Source organism: Capricornis sumatraensis, chromosome 17 (assembly GCF_032405125.1).
Source record: "Capricornis sumatraensis isolate serow.1 chromosome 17, serow.2, whole genome shotgun sequence".
Taxonomy (NCBI): Eukaryota; Metazoa; Chordata; class Mammalia; order Artiodactyla; family Bovidae; genus Capricornis; species Capricornis sumatraensis.
The window spans coordinates 15433564-15455225 of NC_091085.1; positions in this window are offsets into that span (position 1 = coordinate 15433564).

Sequence of the window (21662 nt, forward strand, 5' to 3'; positions counted from 1 at the left end):
GAGTCTTCTCCAACACCACAGTTCAAAAGCATCATTTCTTTGGTGCTCAACTTTCTTTATAGTCCAACTCTCATATCCATATATGACTACTGGAAAAGCCTTATCTTTGACTAGAACTGTGAACTTCCAGATGTTCAAGCTGGTTTTAGAAAGGCAAAGGAACCAGAGATCAAATTGCCAACATCCACTGATCATGGAAAAAGCAAGAGAGTTCCAGAAAAACATCTACTTCTACTTTATTGACTGCCAAAGCCTTTGACTGTGTGGATCACAATAACTGTGGAAAAATCTGAAAGAGATGGGAAACCAGGCCACCTGACCTGCCTCTTGAGAAACCTATATGCAGGTCAGGAAGCAACAGTTAGAACTGGACATGGAACAACAGACTGGTTCCAAATAGGAAAAGGAGTACATCAAGGCTGTATATTGTCACCCTGCTTATTTAACTTCTGTGGAGAGTACATCATGAGAAACCCTGGGCTGGAAGAAGCACAAGCTGGAATCAAGACTGCTGAGAGAAATATCAATAACCTCAGATATGCAGATGACACCACCCTTATGGCAGAAAGTGAAGAGGAACTAAAGAGCCTCTTGATGAAAGTGAAAGAGGAGAGTGAAAAAGTTGACTTAAAGCTAAACTTTCAGAAAACGAAGATCATGGCATCTGTTCCCATCACTTCATGGCAAATAGATGGGGAAACAGTGGAAACAGTGTCAGACTTTATTTTTTTGGGCTCCAAAATCACTGTAGATGGTGACTGCAGCCATGAAATTAAAAGACGCTTACTCCTTGGAGGGAAAGTTATGACCAACCTAGATAGCACATTAAAAAGCAGAGACATTACTTTGCCAACAAAGGTCCATCTAGTCAAGGCTATGGTTTTCCCAGTGGTCATGTATGGATGTGAGAGTTGGACTGTGACGAAAGCTGAGCACCGAAGATTTGATGCTTTTGAACTGTGATGTTGGATAAGACTTATGAAAGTCCCTTGGACTGCAAGGAGATCCAACCAGTCCATCCTAAAGGAGATCAGTCCTGGGTGTTCATGATGGAATGATGCTAAAGCTGAAACTCCAATACTTTGGGCCACCTCATGCGAAGAGTTGACTCATTGGAAAAGACCCTGATTGCTGGGAGGGATTGGGGACAGGAGGAGAAGGGGACGACAGAGGATGAGATGGCTGCTGGCATCACCGACTCAATGGACATGAGTTTCAGTAAACTCCGGGAGTTGGTGATGGACAGGGAGACCTGGCATGCTGTGATTCATGGGGTCAGAAAGAGTCAGACACCTCTGAGCGACTGAACTGAACTGAACTGAACTGACTGAAGATGGATCTTTGTTGACAAAGTAATGTCTCTGCTTTTTAATATGCTGTCTAGGCTTGTCATACCTTTTCTTCCAAGGAGCAAGTTTCTTTTCTGCAGTGATTTTGTAGCCCCCCAAAATAAAGTCTGACACTGTTTCCACTGTTTCCCCACCTATTTCCCATGAAGTGATGGGACCAGATGCCATGACCTTAGTTTTCTGAATGTTGAGTTTTAAGTTAACTTTTTCACTCTCCTCTTTCACTTTCATCAAGAGGCTCTTTAGTTCCTCTTCACTTTCTTCCATAAGGGTGGTGTCATCTCATATCTGAGGTTATTGATATTTCTCCTGGCAATCTTGATTTCAGCTTGTGCTTCATCCAGCCTGGCATTTTGCATGTTGTACTCTGTAATTAAGTTAAATAAGCAGGGTGACAATACACAGCCTTGATTTGGAACCTTTCTGATTTGGAACCAGTCTGTTGTTCTATGCCCAGTTCTAATTGTTGCTTCTTGACCTGCATACAGGTTTCTCAAGAGGCAGGGCAGGTGGTCTGGTATTCCCATCTCTTTCAGAATTTTCCACAGTTTATTGTGATCCACACAGTCAAAGGCTTTGGCATAGTCAATAAAGCAGAAGTAGATGTTTTTCTGGAGCTCTCTTGCTTTTTCCATGATCCAGTGGATGTTGGCAATTTGATCTCTGGTTCCTTTGCCTTTTCTAAATCCAGCTTGAATATCTGGATGTTCACGGTTTACATACTATTGAAGCCTGGCTTGGAGAATTTTGAGCATTGCTTTGCTAGCATATGAGATGAGTGCAATTGTGTAGTAGTTTGAGCATTCTTTGGCATTGCCTTTCTTTGGGTTTGGACTGAAAACTGACCTTTCCCAGTATAGCATGGTCTGTTTTTTTATTTTTAGGTTCTTTCATCTCTTGAGCACCACACTTTTTTGGGCTGTAGGTTTTAGGTGATGTAGGTCTCTGATCTCACTTTGTACTTTTTAGAGACCTGGACTGTGTCTTCTTTCTCACTTTTTTCCCCCATTAAAATGCTGCATCTGAGAGGTTGGTAGTTTTATTTGCAGAGATACAGAAAGGGATGCATTTTGGATATAAAAGTACATGGACTTTATCTGGTCAAGAGTAGTTTGTGATTCTGATGGACCACCTTGAAGGACATGTTGGCAGGCAGTTGGTTGTACAGTTTTAGGACTTAGAGCTGCCCGCTCATGGGAACTTCTTGAATTCATGGGTAGAAATGAATTCCCCTAAGAAAACTGTTCAGAATGAGGGAAGAACCGAAATGAAAACCTGGCAAAGAGGGGTATTTAATCTGTTGTTTAGGTAAGTTCTAGTGCAGTATATATACTTATGGTAATGAAGATTTCTTATATCTATGAATTGTTAAGTGCAAATAAAAGTGAATCCTTTATCATGAAAAATAATTTTGATATTTCATTCTCTGATCTGTGGAGGTTTTAATATTCCTTCTAAAGTGCTTGATCTAAATATACCTTAAATAGTCAAGTTATTCATAAATATTTTTCTAAATTTAGTCTCAGATGCTGCAAAGAATTGAATTGTCCTGGTCAACAAGTTACATAAAATGCCCAAAGGCTCAAGTTTGTCAGCTGTTTCATTCTTAACTCTTACTGCCAAGTAATACCACGGAGGATTCACATATTTTAAGCCACCAGTAAATATGTGATTTAATTGCCAAATCTTGTGAGTGTTTTCCTTAATGATCCCTGGTCACTATTTATGTGCTCCTGTTGTTGAGTAATCTTACCCTGATTAGGGGTGGGGAAAATATTGGGATAATTCCATTACAGATAGAAATGTCACAGGCTAGATTCTACATGTTAGAACTCTTGTCAGCAGATATTCAAGCCCACAGCAGTGTGTGGGCTGTTCAGAAAATTGATCCTAAACAAGAATTTAACTTTAAAATATACTTGTCCAGAAATTTTTAAATAGAAAATTAAAAAAATTAAAAAAATTTTAAAGGTTTGATATGATACCTCTACTTAGAAATTTTTTCTTATTAACAGTTGTTTAGTATTGGTGTAAATTATGATGCCTGTAACAATCCAGAGAGGTTAGAAATCATTTCACTCATAATAAGTGATTTATCTAGTGAGTAAACTTCTCAATTTCTAATCCTGCTTTTGTTATCACAGAGACTGTGAAGTGGATAAGATCATTCTGCCTCCTGGTGTTGCAGTTAATCCAGTCTCCAAATTGCAGAAGGCTTCACAGTGATTTTGAAATTTTGCCTTTGCTGAAAGCATGATTATTAATTAATCTACCTGGCCCTTCACATTTTTTGGTATGTGTGAAATAAAAATTTAATTTGAAGCAAAATGTGTGTTTAGTTGCTCAGTCATGTCAACTCTTTGCGACCCTATGGACTGTAGCCAGGCAAGAATAGTGGAGTGGATTGCTAGCCCTCCTCCAGGGGATCTTGCCAATCCAGAGACTGAACCCAGGTCTCCCGCACTGTGGGCAGATTCACTGTCCTAGCCACCAGGGAAAGAATGTCACCTCCTATCTAGCTATCCTAGGAACTTAGGTGATAAAATTATTTATATGAGGGCTGTGAGTTAATTTCCTTGAGACACGAGACTAGTACTCACAGTGATTTTATATAGATTTTCTAGGCTCATGTAATTAAAATTAGGCCATATATGTAGTTTAAAAATAGTAAATACTCTAAACTTGAAAACAGATCTCCTTAGTACATATATACTTATAAAAGGCCATTTCATGTTGTCTCTCTCTCTCTCTCTTTTAAGTACCTCTACGGCTTCCTAGGTAGTCAGAGGTTCAGAATTCTGCCAGTGCTGGAGATGTGGGAGGTGCAGGTTCAATCCCTGGGTCGGTAAGATCCTCTGAAGGAAATGGCAACCCACTCCAGTATTCTTGCCTAGAAAATCCCATGCACAGAGGAGTCTGGCAGGCTACAGTCCATGGGGTTGCAAAGGAGTCAGACACGATTTAGTGACTAAACAACATAGTCCCTCCTACAGTCCTATTCATTCTCTTATTTCAGTAAGAACATTTGCACATAAAGATTTCAGTTCTTCATAGAATGAGTTTAACTTGTCATCTTCATGACAGAAACTAATGATCAGCAATGATGACACAGCTCAACAAACCATTTGCTATTCCAAGCTAAAATGTGTAGTTATAGTACTGAAACTTTCACTCTAACCAACACAATCAGTTGAGAGAAGACTCTAGGCTATCAAGCAAGATGTACTCTTGGAACTTGGGTCAAGTTCAGGAAATATTATCCTGTAAGACTGACAGTGACACCAGGCATGGGTGGAATTTGCTGTTTACAGCTGTCTCTTTCACCAGCGACTTAGTGCAACTTGAAATGACAAGAGCTGAATATGACACCAGGAACAAACCACACTAAAATATAACTGCGTACAATAAAAGAAAAAGAATAGTAAGGAGGTATTTTGAAATGAATAAAGGGAACAATATTTCATGGATCTTTGAAAACTCAGTTTCAGAATAGGAATCTCAATACAAATCTCTGGGTATCCTCGGGCAAGGTGGCATCCAGTTTGTGTATTACACTGAGCAGTGCCTGTCCCCATGAAAATCCTGATGACAGTTACTGTCAGAAGTAGATAAACTGCCATTTTAGAGATAGATGATTTTGGCAAATGAAAATTATTTCATTGGATTTTACTTTTTTCTATACCATCTTTTAAAAATTATATGAGCAATATATATGCTTTTAGGAAAATTTGAAGATAAAATTAAGGATCATGAGATCACACCCAAAATCTGTGTTTGTTTTTTTTTTTTTTTTACAAAATATGTTCATTACTTACATATTACTTTACAGTTCCTAATTTGTTTTCACTAATATCTTCAGGCAAAATAATTTTAATTAGCTGTTGGTAAAGTAACAAAAATGTGATTATCATTATTAGGGTCAACATTGATCTCTTCTATATCATTTCCCATTAATGTGGAAAGAGTAGCATAAGTATAAAAATCTGAAAGTTAAATGTAGTGAGTTTCTTGACTTGCAAACCTAAGAACTGCATCCTGTTCCTATGGATACCCACTAAATTTCCTATTTTCATCAAAAATCTTTGTTAAGCTAAGATTTATTCATAACAATTCTGCCAGTTATGGGGTAATGGTTGCAAAATAGTAAATGTTCTGTGACTTTTCAGCAAATCATAGAAACACAGAAATAGTGACTATTTTAAAAATTCCTTCATCTTCCTTTTTTTTTCTTGTTGTTCTCACAATGTGTTATCTTGGTCAGTTTCTGCTGCCTGCTGCTTCAAACCAATGAATGCCTTCCTTACTCTTGGTCTCCTTGAGAGCATTTCCTGTAGGGCTAAGACTTTAATAGAAAGATTCTGATCTCTTGGTTTCCCTGACAGCAGCATTTGCCAGCCTATAAAATGCCTAAGTGTTCAATCGTAATCTAAATTTTATAAGAAAATCTTATGGAGAGATCTATTTCTTGGTACTTCTCATATTTTTGAAAGGGTTTTGAAGTGCTTAGGTAGAGGAAACATTATTTTCTTTCCCTGTGTTTTGCAGCTATCAACTGCTCTCCTCCTTATCATTTTCTAGGTTGGTGACAGACCCAAAATGTCACTACGTGGCCATCTTCCTGTGTTCTTTCATCATTCCTGTAATGTTCAGTTTGAAATGAATGTTAAAGCAATGTCTCTACTGAGCTTGAGCTAAGGTTACAGTAGTAAGAACTTCAGTATAAAATTTTAAGTAAATAGTCCAAACCATAGCTGACAAGAGCAGTGTGGTTTGGGACTTGTTATTTTTGTTAAGAAACCATTTGTATAGGGACCTACTGTATAGAACAGGGAACTCTGTTCAATGTTAAGGGGCAGCCTAGATGGGAGTGGGGTTTGGGGGAGAACGGATACATGCATGTGTATGGCTGAGTCACTTTGCTGTGCATCTGATACTATCACAATATTGTTAATTGGCTATACTCCAATACATGGTCTTCCCTGGCGGCTCAGATGGTAAAGAATCTACCTGCAATGCAGGAGACCTGGGTTAGATCCCTGGGTCAGGAGGATCCCCTGGAGAAGGGGATGGCTACCCACCCCAGTGTGAAGAGCTGACTTATTGGAAAAGACCCTGATACTGGGAAGGATTGAGAGCAGGAGGAGAAGCAGGTGACAGAGGATGAGATGGTTGGATGGCATCACTGACTCAATGGACATGAGTTTGAGCAAGCTCTGGGAGATAGTGAAGAACAGGGAAGCTTGGCATGCTGCAGTCCATGGGGTCGCACAGAGTTGAACATGACTGGGTGACTAACACTTTCACTCCAATACAAAATAAAAATTTTAAAAAAAGAAACTACTCATAGGATGTAGTGCTTTAATCCAGCTCTGATGTCTGTGGTGCCTGTTTCTGCACTGAGGGATATCACAGCATCCTTATTTAATGTGACCGAGGTGCTGGAATTAAGCACTGTGGTCAGAAGGTAAATGTGGATTTTTTTTTTTTTTTAGGAAAATGCATTGTTTTCCATGGGCTAATATGGCATATTTCTCAACTCTACCACTACCACCACCACCACCACCACTAAGTATTGTCTCTGTTCTCAACTCCTTTTCCTCATTGCACAGATTCTCACAAGGTGGATAAATGTTCCTGACTCCTCAGGCATCCAATCTTTCTGTGAGAGTTTCTCTTTGTTCCTTTCATAATAAGGAGCAGCATGCCCATTGTTTAAAAGCTTGAGGTTTTGAATCAGAGGGTCCTGGTTTGAACCCTGACACTGCCATCTATAGCTTTTTGGCCTTGAACAAGTTATTGGACCTCTCTAAGCCCCAATGTCTTTCTCTAAGAAATTGAGATTAGTAGTAGTAAGGGCAGAGTATTGTGTGACTCTTCAGTAGAATCATGCTTTAGAGGGTTTAGCATGATGAAGATCAAACACCAATTACTTTCATTTTTTGTTTTTAATTTTTAAAATGTTGTGTTGGTTTCTGCCGTGTGTGTGTTGCTTAGTCGTGTCTGTGTCTGATTCTTTGCAGCCCCATAGACTGTAGCCCACGAGGCCCCTCTGTCCATGGGATTCTCCAGGCAAGAACACTGGAGTGGGTTGCCATTTCCCTCTGCAAAAGGAACTATAGAAAGAAAGAAAGTGAAGTTGCTCAGTCATGTCCGACTCTTTGCGACCCCAAGGACTGTAGCCTGCCAGGCTCCTCCATCCATGGAATTTTCCAGGCAGGCGTACTGGAGTGGGTTGCCATTTCTTTCTGCCATACAACAATTCAAATCAGCCATAATTATACATATAGCCCCTCCCTCTTGAGCCTTCTTCCACTCCTGCCATCAGTTATTTTTATTTTACAAATCTCTGTGAGATTTTCTCTGATGTTCCATTTTAAGAAACAGTTTGACTTTTGTGCTTTTCCAAGCCTCTTTTCCTCGTCCTTCACCAGCTTTGTAAAATCTCACCTCTTCCATGTATTTTCATGTACAGCCAAACTCAACATGTAGAAATATGACTTTCTGCAGTGATTGCAAATGATTTTGCTTGTCCCTGCTGTTGTGTGAATCATGCTGTACTCTACAAGAGCAGGATCATGTATTGTCTATATTACTGCTTTCTGATGACAGTGATAATGAAGGACTCTGCATAAATAGGAAGCTACCATATTTTTAGGATAAAGGCCAGTATTAGGGTGTAGTTAATTATTTTTAAACCTCACTCACTGAATGTACTTGAAAGGTTTTGTTATTTTGTTATTCAGATGGGGTTATCAGAGCATGGACCAGGCTCTCTGTGTTTGTACACCCACTCCATGTACACAATTTATTTAAATTTAATATTTTCATTAAAGCTGCTACTGAAAATCACTGCATGGCAAATGGATTAAGATCTCTGGGAACCCATACTGGGAGTAATTAGAAAGTGATTTAAAAACTATTTGGGGATTTGTCTCTTAGGGGTTGGTAGAGATCTGTAGAGAACCTTATCCCTGAGTTATAACTGAATAGGCTTTTTATTAATTAATCTGAACTGGAGATTATTTTTTCTAATCCCTCATGTACAACTATACCTAAAACTTATTAAATAATGCAATTAAACATAATTCTTTTACTGGCATTGATGGTCTTATAGAGAGAGTTAGATAAACAGAGTCTATGGGATCAAGGTGCCTTTAATATATATATATATATATATATACACACACACACTTCCCTGTAGCTTAGATGGTAAAGAATCTGCCTGCAGCGCAGGAGACCTGGGTTTGATCCCTGGGTCAGGAAGATACCCTGGAGAAGGAAATAGCAACCCACTCCAGGATTCTTGCCTGGAGAATCCCATGGACAGAGGAGCCTCATGGGCTGCTGTCCATGGTGTTGCAGAGTTGGACATGACTGAGTGACTAACATACACATATAATATATATAAATACTGTAACCTTTGTCCTCATGCTTCTGTCTCCTTACTGAAAGGGCTCCATGAGTAAAACTGTCAATTTCTCTGTAGTGCTACCTCACAGAAGATGAAATAAAATACTTGATAACTTTATAAAATGAAGAATTTGATACAGTTTTTTTTTTTTTTTTTTTTTTTTTTGTGAAACACAACACTGTAATTATGTGTTGAACTGGAGAAGAAGCCTGGAAGAAGACAACTTTTTTTCCCAGACTGGATCCTGGTGTTATCTTAAAATAAACATCCTCCATCCACCTTGGCATTGAAGTGAAGTTTGTGAGGATCACATTGAAGGATTGTTCTGCAAACATAATCTTGTTCTGTTCACCACTTTTCAATTCAAATTCTGTTCACCACTTTTCAATTCAAATATTTCTGCATTGTCTGTCATGGTGTTGAAGTTATCAGAAACAATTTAAAATTAATCACAATGCAATTTTTTAGGTATTTTGCTTTAAAAGGTCTTAGTATATCTAACTTTATTATTTCCCTTTTAAAATTGAGAAATATATATTAATATAGTAGTTTAAAGTATATAATGATTCAATATTTGTATATATTGTGAAATGATCATGTAAGTATTGTGATCACCACACATAATTACAGGTTTTTTTTCTTGTGATGAGAACTTTTAAGATCTACTTTCTTAACAATTTTCAAATATATAATATGGTATTATTAACTATAGTCAGTATGCTGTATATTACAATCCAAGACTTACTTTGTAGCTGAAAGTTTATACCTTTTGACTTCTTTCACCCTGTTTACCCACCTCCTTACCTCCACCCCTCAGCCTCTGGCAACCTCCAGTCTGCTCTCTATGAGTTCAATTTTTTTTTTTCAGATTACACCTATAAATGAGATCATGGTATTTATCTTTCTCTGTCTGACTTATTTCACATAACATAATGCCCTAAGGAACGTGTATGTTGTTGCAAATGGCAAGATTTTATTCCTTTTTTGGGGGTGAATAATATTCCATTGTGTTTACATTCATTCACTGATGGACGCTTAGGTTGTTTCCATATCTTGGCTATTTTAAATCATGCTGCAGTGAATATGGAGGTACATATATCATTTTGAGTTAGTGTTTCCATTTCCTTTGGATAAATACCCGGATGTAGACTTGGTGGATTGTATGGCAGTTCTGTTTTTAACTTTTTAAGGACTCTTCATACCATTTTATATAGTCATTGCACCAGTTCATCTTCCTACCAATAGTGCACAAGGGGTCTCTTTTCCTCAAACCCTTGCCAACACTTGTTATTTATTGGCTTTTTGATAACAGCCATTCTAATAGGTGTAATACTGAAGAAGCTGAACAGTGCTATGAAGACCTACGAGACCTGCTAAAACTAATACCCAAAAGAGATGTCCTTTTCATTATAGGGGACTGGAATGTAAAAGTAGGAAGTTAAGAAACACCAGGAGTAACAGGCAAATTTGGCCTTGGAATACAGAATGAAGCAGTGCAAAGGCTAATAGAGTTTTGCCAAGAGAACACACTGGTCATAGCAAACACCCTCATCCAACAATACAATAAAAGAGTCTACACATGGACATCACCAGATGGTTGACACCAAAATCAGACTGATTATATTCTTTGCAGCCAAAGAGGGAGAAGCTCTATACAGTTAGCAAAAACAAGACTGGGAGCTGACTGTGGCTCAGATCATGAACTCCTTATTGCCAACTTCAGACTGAAATTGAAGAAAGTGGAGAGAACCACTAGACCATTCAGGTATGACCTAAATCAAATCCCTTATGACTATACAGTGGAAGTGAGAAATAGATTTAAGGGCCTAGATCTGATAGACAGAGTGCCTGATGAACTATGGACGGAAGTATGTGACAGTGTACAGGAGACAGGAATCAAGACCATCTCTGAGAAAAAGAAATGCAAAAAAGCAAAATGGCTGTCTGAGAAGGCCATAGCTGTGAAAAGAAGGGAAGCAAAAAGCAAAGGAGAAAAGGAAAGATATACCCATTTGAAAGCAGCATTTCAAAAAATAGCAAGGAGAGATAAGAAAGCCTTCCTCAGTGATCAGTGCAAAGAAATAGAGGAAAACAATAGAATGGGAAAGACTAGAGATCTCTTCAAGAAAATTAGAGATACCAAGGGAACATTTCATGCAAAGATGGGCAAAATAAAGTACAGAAATGGTAGGGACCTAAAAGAAGCAGAAGATATTAAGAAGAGGTGGCAAGAATACACAGAAAAACTGGACAAAGCAGATCTTCATGACCCAGATAACCACAGTGGTGTGATCACTCACCTAGAGCCAGACATCCTGGAATGTGAAGTCAAGTGGGCCTATGAACAAAGCTAGTGGAGGTGATGGAATTCCAGTTGAGCTATTTCAAATCCTGAAAGATGATGCTGTGAAAGTGCTTCACTCAATATGCCAGCAAATTTGGAAAACTCAGCAGTGGCTACAGGACTGGAAAAGGTCAGTTTTCATTCCAATCCCAAAGAAAGGCAATGCCAATGAATGCTCAAACTACCACACAATTGCACTCATCTCACATGCTAGTAAAGTAATGCTCAAAATTCTCCAAGCCAGGCTTCAGCAATATGTGAACCGTGAACTTCCATATGTTCAACCTGGTTTTAGAAAAGGCAGAGGAACCAGAGATCAAATTGCCAACAACCGCTGGATCATGGAAAAAGCAAGAGAGTTCCAGAAAAACATCTCTTTCTGCTTTATTGACTATGCCAAAGCCTTTGACTGTGTGGATCACAATCAACTGAGGAAAATTCTGAAAGCGATGGGAATACCAGACCACCTGACCTATCGCTTGAGATACCTGTATGCAGGTCAGGAAGCAACAATTAGAACTGGACATGGAACTACAGACTGGTTCCAAATATGAAATGGAGTACGTCAAGGCTGTATATTGTCACCCTGCTTCTTTAACTTATATGCAGAGTACATCATGAGAAAAACTGGACTGGAGGAAGCACAAGCTGGAATCAAGATTCCTGGGAGAAATATCAATAACCTCAGATATGCAGATGACACCACTCTTATGGCAGAAAGTGAAGAAGAACTAAAGAGCCTCTTGATGAAAGTAAAAGAGGAGAGTGAAAAAGTTGGCTTAAAGCTCAACATTCAGAAAATGAAGATCATGGCATCTGGTCCCATCACTTCATGGGATATAGATGGGGAAACAGTGGAAACAGTGGCTGACTTTGTTTTGGGGGGTTCCAAAATCACTGCAGATGGTGATTGCAGCCATGAAATTAAAAGGCACTTACTCCTTGGAAAGAAAGTTATGACCAACCTAGATAGCATATTAAAAAGCAGAGACATTACTTCGCCAACAAAGGTCCATCTAGTGAAGGCTATGGTTTTTCAGTGGTCATGTATGGATGTGAGAGTTGGACTATAAAGAAAGCTGAGTGCCAAAGAATTGATGCTTTTGAACTGTGGTGTTGGAAAAGACTCTTGAGAGTCCCTTGGACTGCAAGGATATCCAACCAGTCCATCCTAAATGAGATCAGCCCTGGACATTGGAAGGACTGATGTTGAAGCTGAAACTCCAATATTTTGGCCACCTGATGCGAAGAGCTGACTCATGGGAAAAGACTGTGATGCTGGGGAAATTGAGGGCATTAGCAGAAGGGGACAACAGAGGACAAGATGGTTGGATGGCATCACTGACTCAATGGACATGGGTTTGGGTGGACTCTGGGAGTTGGTGATGGATGGGGAGGCGTGGCGTGATGTGGTCATGGGGTTGCAGAGTGTCGGACACAAATGAGTGACTGAACTGAACTTAACTGAATAGGTGTGAGGTATCTCACTGTGATTGATTTACATCTCCCTGATGATTAGTGATGCTGAGCACCTTTTCATGTACCAGTTGGCCATCTGTTTGTCTTCTTTGTAAAAAATGTCTAGTCAGATCCTCTGTCCATTTTATATTTGGATTTTTTTTTGCTATTGAGTTGTATGTATTATTTATGTATTAACATGTATGATTTGCGACTATCCAGCAGTTTCTTTTTTTAGTTGATGGTTTCCTTTGCTGTGTAGAAGCTTTTTAGTTTGGTGTAGTCCATCATGTTGATTTTTGCTTTTGTTACTTTTGCTTAGTCAAACTCAAAAAATCTTTTCCAAGAAAGCTATGCTTTCTTCTTGGAGTTTTATGATTTCAGGTCATACAGTCTTTGATGCCTTAAAAATTTAGTTAATTTTTGTCTATGGTGTAAGATAATGGTCATTTCATTATCTTGCATATGACTATCCAGTTTTCCCAGTACCATTTACTGAAGAGATTCTTCTTTCCACATTGTATATTCTTGGCTCCTTGACATCAGTCTTGGACTCTATTCTAGGCTGTCTATTCTCTTCCATCAATCTATGTGTCTGTTTTTAAGCAAGTATCATACTAATTTTGATTACTATAGATTCATAGTATAGTTTGAAATCAGGAAGCATTTTGCTTCCAACTTTGTTCTTCTTTAGCTGTGTGGGATCTTTTATCGTTCCATACAAATTTTAGGGTTGTTTGTTCTATTTTAATGAAAAATGCTATAGGAATTACTTCTTATTTGCCTAGACTGATTAATTTTGTAGTCTCCATTTCCTGTTTGATTTAGTATCAATTTTTAAAAACTCCTGAGATTTGGTTCTCACACTTTCATTTATATCATTATCTATATATATTGCCCCAAATGATAATCAGCCATATGAATGAAGATCAATTCCTTTGTTCCTTACTCTAAGCTTCTAGGCTCCTTCTTGGGAATTCTTATAAAGAACATCTACTTTAGTTCTAAGGTTCTTAATTTTCACATTATGTGGCACATAACTATTTTCTCATAAATTTTATGTTAAATTTTTTTCTGTGGTTAATTAGTGGTATGTATTTGAGAAATTGAGGCCCCAGAAAAGAGATTGTTATATAAGACATCAGTAACTAAACCTTTTTTCGGTGCATATATTCCTAGGGAACTGGATTTTTGTACTACTAATAGTCACTGTCACTTGTTGCTACATTTGTTTTACAAATAATTTTTGAATACTTACATTGAGAGAATTTTCCAAGGAACTGTGAGGGATATTATGAGAATTCAGAAAGGAATATTATCCTTAAGACTTGCTGTGTAGTAGGGGAAATAACATTTACATACAAATGATCATAATACAAGATTTATAAGAACAACTGTCATAAATGAGAGAGCGTGTAGGAAAGAAGGAATACTTCTGATGTGGAGGATCAGGAGAAAACTGTGGAGGCATTTGGTCAGTTCCTCTAAGGAAAGTTGGGATTACTTGCTCTTTGGGAAATAAAAGAGTTGATATCTGGGTGGAGAATGTAACATTAGCAAAACCGAGGATGAAGGAAATCACCTTGGTGCTGGTAGAAACAATAAACGAGAGGCTTGCTTATTGTGCATAAATGAGATGTTGGAACTTAGAGTTGGATTTGTGACTTTGGGTTATTTATTTTGTAGACACATTTTGATCAAAAGAGTCACATGAATAGATCTATAGTTAAAGGAGATTGTGATTTTTTTTTTTTGATCATGAGAAATAAGGTCATGTGTGAAGAAAGAGCTGAATTATATTTTATTTGGCAGTAAATATTCTTGTTCAATTGCACATTGTAGTCTATGTATCATAGGCATTTTTGGGTCAAGGGGTTGAAAGAATAGTAGTGATTCTATATTTTGTGATTTTAAGGATGCTATGAAAGCTTGTTTTACAAAGGCATAACAAGATTCTCTGCTAATATATTTTTTATGCATATTCCTTAAAGGCAAATGATCAATATCTTTTTATTGGAGTATAATTGCTTTACAATGCTTTGTTAGTTTCTGCTATGTGGAGAAGTGAATCAATTATATGTACACATATATTCCTCCCTCTTGAATCGCCTTCCCCATGATCAATATCTTAATGTATTTTCCTCTGTTAAAATACAGAGGCTTGGGATGCAGACTGAGAGCCCCGTGCAGGGAAAAGATATCTCAAAGTGGAAGAACTGGACTGCAGCTTGCCAGGCTCCTCTGTCTTTCACTGTTTCCCAGAGTTTGCTCAAATTCATGTCCATTGAGTTGGTGAGGCTATCTAACCATCTAATAATCTTCTTCTGTCTCCTTTTCCTTTTGCCTTCAATCTTTCCCAGCATCAGGGTCTTTCCCAGTGAGTCAACTCTTTGCATCGGATGGCCAATATTGGAGCTTCGACTTTGGCACGTACATAGGGAAGTGAAGTTGCTCAGTTGTGTCTGACTCTTTGTGACCCCATGGACTGTAGCCTACCAGGCTCCTCCATCCATGGGGTTTTCTAGGCAAGAATACTGGAGTGGGTTTCCATTTCCTTCTCCAGGGGATATTTCTGACCACGGGATTGAACCAGGGTCTCCTGCATTGTAGACAGATGCTTTACCATCTGAGCCACCAGGGAAGTTAGCACAATTAACTCTATAAATGCAATATACTGGGTTCATTGGTAGTTTTTAATATAATTTCAGTGTTTCATACCTAAAAGATGTTTCCTGAGCACAAGAAATCAGGAAACAGACCTTGGTGGGTAGTTAGATTAGGGATTCTTCTCTGGAGAAAGATCAGCTATGTTTGCTTAATGAATACCTTGATTTCTGTTAATGAGCTATTCAGATGTATGAAAGAACAATTATATTCACTCCCAACCTTCTGCTACATTATTTTAATGCTAAATGAACAGTTTTTCATAAAGTAATTTTATTCTAAATTGTCTTTATTTTATGTAATGCTAGCTTTTGCCTTAGAAACTCACTTGAAGAGCTAGTCTATGGTCATCTTAATGCTGCTCCTCATATGTCTCTCCTTTAATGCATTTCATGCTATTTGTGTCCTTTCCCCTTATTCTCTGTGATTTCTTCTTCTTTACTCAGTGCCTTCATGCTGCTCTTGGATGTCTGCTCCTTCCTCCCTGTCTTGCCTTATCTGAGCCTGTTGGGTCCTTCCAACACTCTGACAAGTCTAGACTTCTCTCCCCACCTTCTTCAGCCTTTAAGTTTTCCTAAGATTGCTTGTTTGCCTGCCTGCCTTCCTTTCTCTTGCTCTGTGCTTAATGTGGCATCTAGAAGCCTGTATATTTTGTCAGCATTTACAAAGGACTTGCTTTTGGTTACATTGACAATCTCCTATTCATTTTAAAAAAATTGATTATTTTAATTGGAGGCAAGTCACTTTACAGTATTGTAGTGTTTCTTGCCTTACATTGACATGAATCAGCCATGGGTGTACATGTGTTCCCCATCCTAAACCCCCCTCCCACCTCCCTCCCCATCCCATCCTTCAAGGTTGTCCCAGTGCACTGGCCCTGAGCACCCTGTCTCATGCATCGAACCTGGACTGGCAATCCATTTCACTTGTGGTAATATACATGTTTCAATGCATTCTCTCAAATCATCCTACCCTCACCTTCTCCCACAGAGCCTCAAAGTCTGTTCTTTATGTCTGTGTCTCTTTTGCTGTCTCACATATAGGGTCATCACTACCATCTTTCTAAATTCCATATATGTGCATTAGTATACTGTATTGGTGTTTTTCTTTCTGGCTTACTTCACTCTGTAGAATAGGCTCCAGTTTTATCCACCTCATTAGAACTGATTCAAATGTATTCTTTTAAATAGCTGAGTAATATTCCATTGTGTGTAAGTACCACAACTTTCTTATCCATTCATTTGCCGATGGACATCTAGGTTGCTTCTATGTCCTAGCTATTGTAAACAAGGCTGTGATGAACATTGGGGTACACGTGTTTCTTTCAATTCTGGTTTCCTCAGTGTGTATGCCAAGCAGTGGGATTGCTGGGTCAGATGGTAGTTCAATTTCCAGTTTTTAAAGGAATATCCACACTGTTCTCCGTAGTCGCTGTACTAGTTTGCATTACCACCAACAATTTAAGAGGGTTCCCTTTTCTCGACACCCTCTCCAGCATGTATTGTTTGTAGACTTTTTGAGAGCATTCTAGCCACCATGAGATGGTACCTCATTTTAGTTTTGATTTGCATTTCTCTGATAATGAGTGATGTTGAGCATCTTTTCATGTGTTTATTAGCCATCTGTATGTCTTCTTTGGAGAAATGTCTGTTTAGTTCTTTGGCACATTTTTTGATTGGGTCATTTATTTTTCTGTATTGAGCAGTATGAGCTGCTTCTATTTTTTTTTTTTTTGAGATTAATTGTTTGTCAGTTGCTTCATTTGCTATTATTTTCTCCCATTCTGAAAGCTGTCTTTTCACCTTGCTTGTAGTTTTCTTCGTTGTGCAAGAGCTTTTAAGTTTAATTAGGACCCATTTGTTTATTTTTGCTTTTATTTCCATTACCCTGGGAGGTGGGTCACAGAGGATCCTTCTGTGATTTATGTCAGAGAGTGTTTTGCCTATGTTTTCCTCTAGGAGTTTTATAGCTTCTTGTCTTACATTTAGAACTTTAATCCATTTTGAGTTTATTTTTGTGTATGGTGTTATAAGGTGTTCTAGTTTCATTCTTTTACAAGTGGTTGACCAGTTTTGCCAGCACACTTATTAAAGAGATTGTCTTTTCTACATTGTATATTCTTGCCTCCTTTGCCAAAGATACGGTGTCCATAGGTGTGTGGATTTATCTCTGGGCTTTCTATTTTGTTCCATTGATATATGTTTCTGTCTTTGTGCCAGTGCCATACTGTCTTGATGACTGTAGCTTTGTAGTATAGTCTGAAGTCAGGCAAGTTGATTCCTCCAGTTCCATTCTTCTTTCTCAAGATTGCTTTGGCTGTTTGAGGTTTTTTTGTATTTCCATATAAATTGTGAACTTATTTGTTATATTTCTCAGAAAAATACTGTTGGTAGCTTGATAGGGGTTGTATTGAATCTATAGATTGCTTTGGGTAGTATACTCATTTTCACTATATTGATTCTTCTGATCCATGAACATGGTCTATTTCTCCATCTATTTGTGTCCTCTTTGATTTCTTTCATCAGTGTTTATAGTTTTCTATATATAGGTCTTTTTTTTCTTGAGGTAGATTTATTCCTAAGTATTTTATTCTTTTTGTTGCAATGGTGAGTGGAATTGTTTCCTTAATTTCTCTATTTTCTCATTGTTAGTTTATAGGAATGCAAGGGATTTCTGTGTGTTAATTTTATATCCTGCAACTTTACTATATTCATTGATTAGCTCTAGTAATTTTCTGGTGGAGTCTTTAGGATTTTCTATGTAGAGGATCACGTCACTGCAAACAGTGAGAGTCTTACTTCTTCTTTTCCAACCTGAATTCCTTTCATTTCTTTTTCTTCTTTGATTGCTGTGGCTAAAACTTCCAAAACTATGTTGAATAGAAGTGGTGAGAGTGGGTACCCTTGTGTTATTCCTAACTTTAGGGGAAATGCTTTCAATTTTTCACCATTGAGGATAATGTTTGCTGTAGGTTTGTCATATATGGCTTTTATTATGTTGAAGTATGTTCTTTTATATCTGCTTTCTGGAGGTTGGTTTTTTTTTTATCATAAATGGATGTTGAATTTTGTCAAAGGTTTTCTCTGCATCTGTTGAGATAATCATATGGTTTTTATCTTTCAATTTGTTAATGTAGTGTATCACATTGATTGATTTATGAATATTGAAGAATTCTTGCATCCCTGGGATAAAGCACACTTGGTCATGATGTATGATCTTTTTAATATGTTGTTGGATTCTGCTGATAAGATTTTGTTAAGGATTTTTGCATCTACATTCATCAGTGATATTGGCCTGTAGTTTTCCTTTTGTGGTATCTTTGTCTGGTTTTGGTATTAGGGTGATGGTGGCCTCATAGAGTGAGTTTGGAATTTTCCCTTCCTCTACAATTTTCTGGAAGAGTTTGAATAGGATAGGTGTTAGCTCTTCTCTAAATTTTTGGTAGAATTCACCTGTGAAGCCATCTGGTCCTGGGCTTTTGTTTGCTGGAAGATTTTTTATTATAGTTTCAATTTCAGTGCTTGTGATGGGTCTGTTAAGATTTTCTATTTCTTCCTTGTTCAGTTTTGGAAGGTTATACTTTTCTAAGAATTTGTCCATTTTGTCCGCGTTGTCCATTTTATTGGCATATAATTGCTGATAGTAGTCTCTTATGATCCTTTGTATTTCTGTGTTGTCTGTTGTAATTTCTCCCATTTTCATTTCTAGTTTGGTTGATTTAATTCTTCTCCCTTTTTTTTCTTGATGAGTCTGGCTAATGGTTTGTCTATTTTATTTATCTTCTCAAAGAACCAGCTTTTAGCTTTGTTTGTTTCTTTTGCATTTATTTCTGCCCTAATTTTTATGATTTCTTTCCTTCTACTAACTCTTTCTCTTTTTTTTAAAATTTTTATTTTTACTTTATTTTACTTTACAATACTGTATTGGTTTTGCCATACATTGACCTTAATCCACCATGGGGGTACATGAGTTCCCAATCCTGAACCTGCCTCCCACCTCCCACCCCATATCATCTCTCTGGATCATCCCTGTGCACCAGCCCCAAGCATCCTGTATCCTGCATCAAACAGACTGGTGATTCATTTCTTACCTGATAGTATACATGTTTCAATGCCATTCTCCCAAATCATCCCACCCTCTCCCTCTCCCTCAGAGTTCAAAAGTCTGCTCTAAACATCTGTGTCTCTTTTGCTGTCTCGCATACAGGGTCATCATTACCATCTTTCTAAATTCCATATATATGCTTTAGTATACTGTATTGGTGTTTTTCTTTCTGGCTTGCTTCACTCTGTATAATTGGCTCCAGTTTCATCCACCTCATTAGAACTGATTCAGATGTATTCTTTTTAATGGCTGAGTAATACTCCATTGTGTATATGTACCCCAGCTTTCTTATCCATTCATCTGCTGATGGACATCTAGGTTGTTTCCATGTCCTGGCTATTATAAACAGTGCTGCGATGAACATTGGGGTACATGTGTCTCTTTCTATTCTGGTTTCCTCGGTGTGTATGCCCAGCAGTGGGATTGCTGGGTTATAAGGCAGTTCTATTTGCAATTTTTTAAGGAATCTCCACCCTGTTCTCCATAGTGGCTGTACTAGTTTGCATTCCCACCAACAGTGCAAGAGTGTTCCCTTTTCTCCACACCCTCTCCAGCATTTATTGCTTGTAGACTTTTGGATCGCAGCCATTCTGACTGGTGTGAAGTGGTACCTCATTGTGGTCTTGATTTGCATTTCTCTGATAATGAGTGATGTTGAGCATCTTTTCATGTGTTTGTTAGCCATCTGTATGTCTTCTTTGGAGAAATGTCTATTTAGTTCTTTGGCCCATTTTTTGATTGGGTCGTTTATTTTTCTGGAATTGAACTGCATAAGTTGCTTGTATATTTTTGAGATTAGTTGTTTGTCAGTTGCTTCATTTGCTATTATTTTCTCCCATTCAGAAGGCTGTCTTTTCACCTTGCTTATATTTTCCTTTGTTGTGCAGAAGCTTTTAATTTTAATTAGATCCCGTTTGTTTATTTTTGCTTTTATTTCCAATTCATTTCTTCTTTTTCTAGTTGCTTTAGGTGTAAAGTTAGATTATTTATTTGGTTCTTCTCTTGTTTCTTGAAGTAAGCTTGTATTGCTATGAACCTTCCCCTTATCACTTCTTTTACAGTGTCCCATAGGTTTTGGGTTGTTGTGTTTTCATTTTCATTTGTTTCTATGTATATTTTGATTTCCTTTTTGATTTCTTTTGTGATTTGTTGGTTATTCAGAAGCATGTTATTTAGCCTCCATATGTTTGTATTTTTAATAGTTTTTTTTTTCCTTGTAGTTGACATCTAATCTTACCACATTGTGATCACAAAAGATGCTTGAAATGATTTCAATTTTTGTGAATTTACCAAGGCTAGATTTATGGCCCAGGATGTGATCTATCCTGGAGAGGGTTCCGTGTGCACTTGAGAAAAAGGTGAAATTCATTGTTTTTGGGTGAAATGTTCTATAGATTATCAATTAGGTTTAACTGGTCCATTGCATCATTTAAAATTTGTGTTTCCTTGCTAATTTTCTGTCTAGTTGATTTACCCATAAGTGAGAGTGGGGTATTAAAGTCTCCCACTATTATTGTGTCACTGTTAATTTCCCCGTTCATACTTGCTAGCATTTGCCTTACATATTGTGGTGCTCCTATGTTGGGTGCTTATGTATTTATAATTGTTATATCTTCTGCTTGGATTGATCCTTTGATCATTATGTAGTGTCCTTCTTTGTCTCTTTTCACAGCCTTTATTTCAAAGTGTGTTTTTTCTGATATGAGTATTGCTACTTCTGCTTTCTTTTGGTCTCCATTTGTGTGAAATATATTTTCCAACCCTTCACTTTCAGTCTGTATGTGTCCCTAGGTTTGCAGTGGGTCTCTTATAGACAGCATATGTAAGGATTTGTTTTTGTATCTATTCAGCCAGTCTTTGTCTTTTGATTGGGGCATTCAACCATTTACATTTAAGGTAATTATTGATAAATATGATCCCATTGCCATGTACTTTGTTGTTTTGGGTTTGAGTTTATACACCCTTTCTGTGTTTCCTGTCTAGAAAAGATCATTAGCATTTGTTGGAGAGCTGGTTTGGTGGTGCTGAATTCTCTCATCTTTTGCTTGTCTGTAAAACTTTTGATTTCTCCTTCATATTTGAATGAGATCCTTGCTGGGTACAGTAATCTGGGCTGTAGGTTTTTTTTTCTTTCATCACTTTAAGTATGTCTTGCCATTCCCTCCTGGCCTGAGGCATTTCTATCGAAAGATCAGCTGTTATCCTTAAGGAAATATCCTTGTGTGTTATTTGTTGCTTTTCCTTTGCTGCTTTTAATATTTGTTCTTTGTGTTTGATCTTTGTTAATTTGATTAATATGTGTCTTGTGGTGTTTTGCTTTGGGTTTATCCTA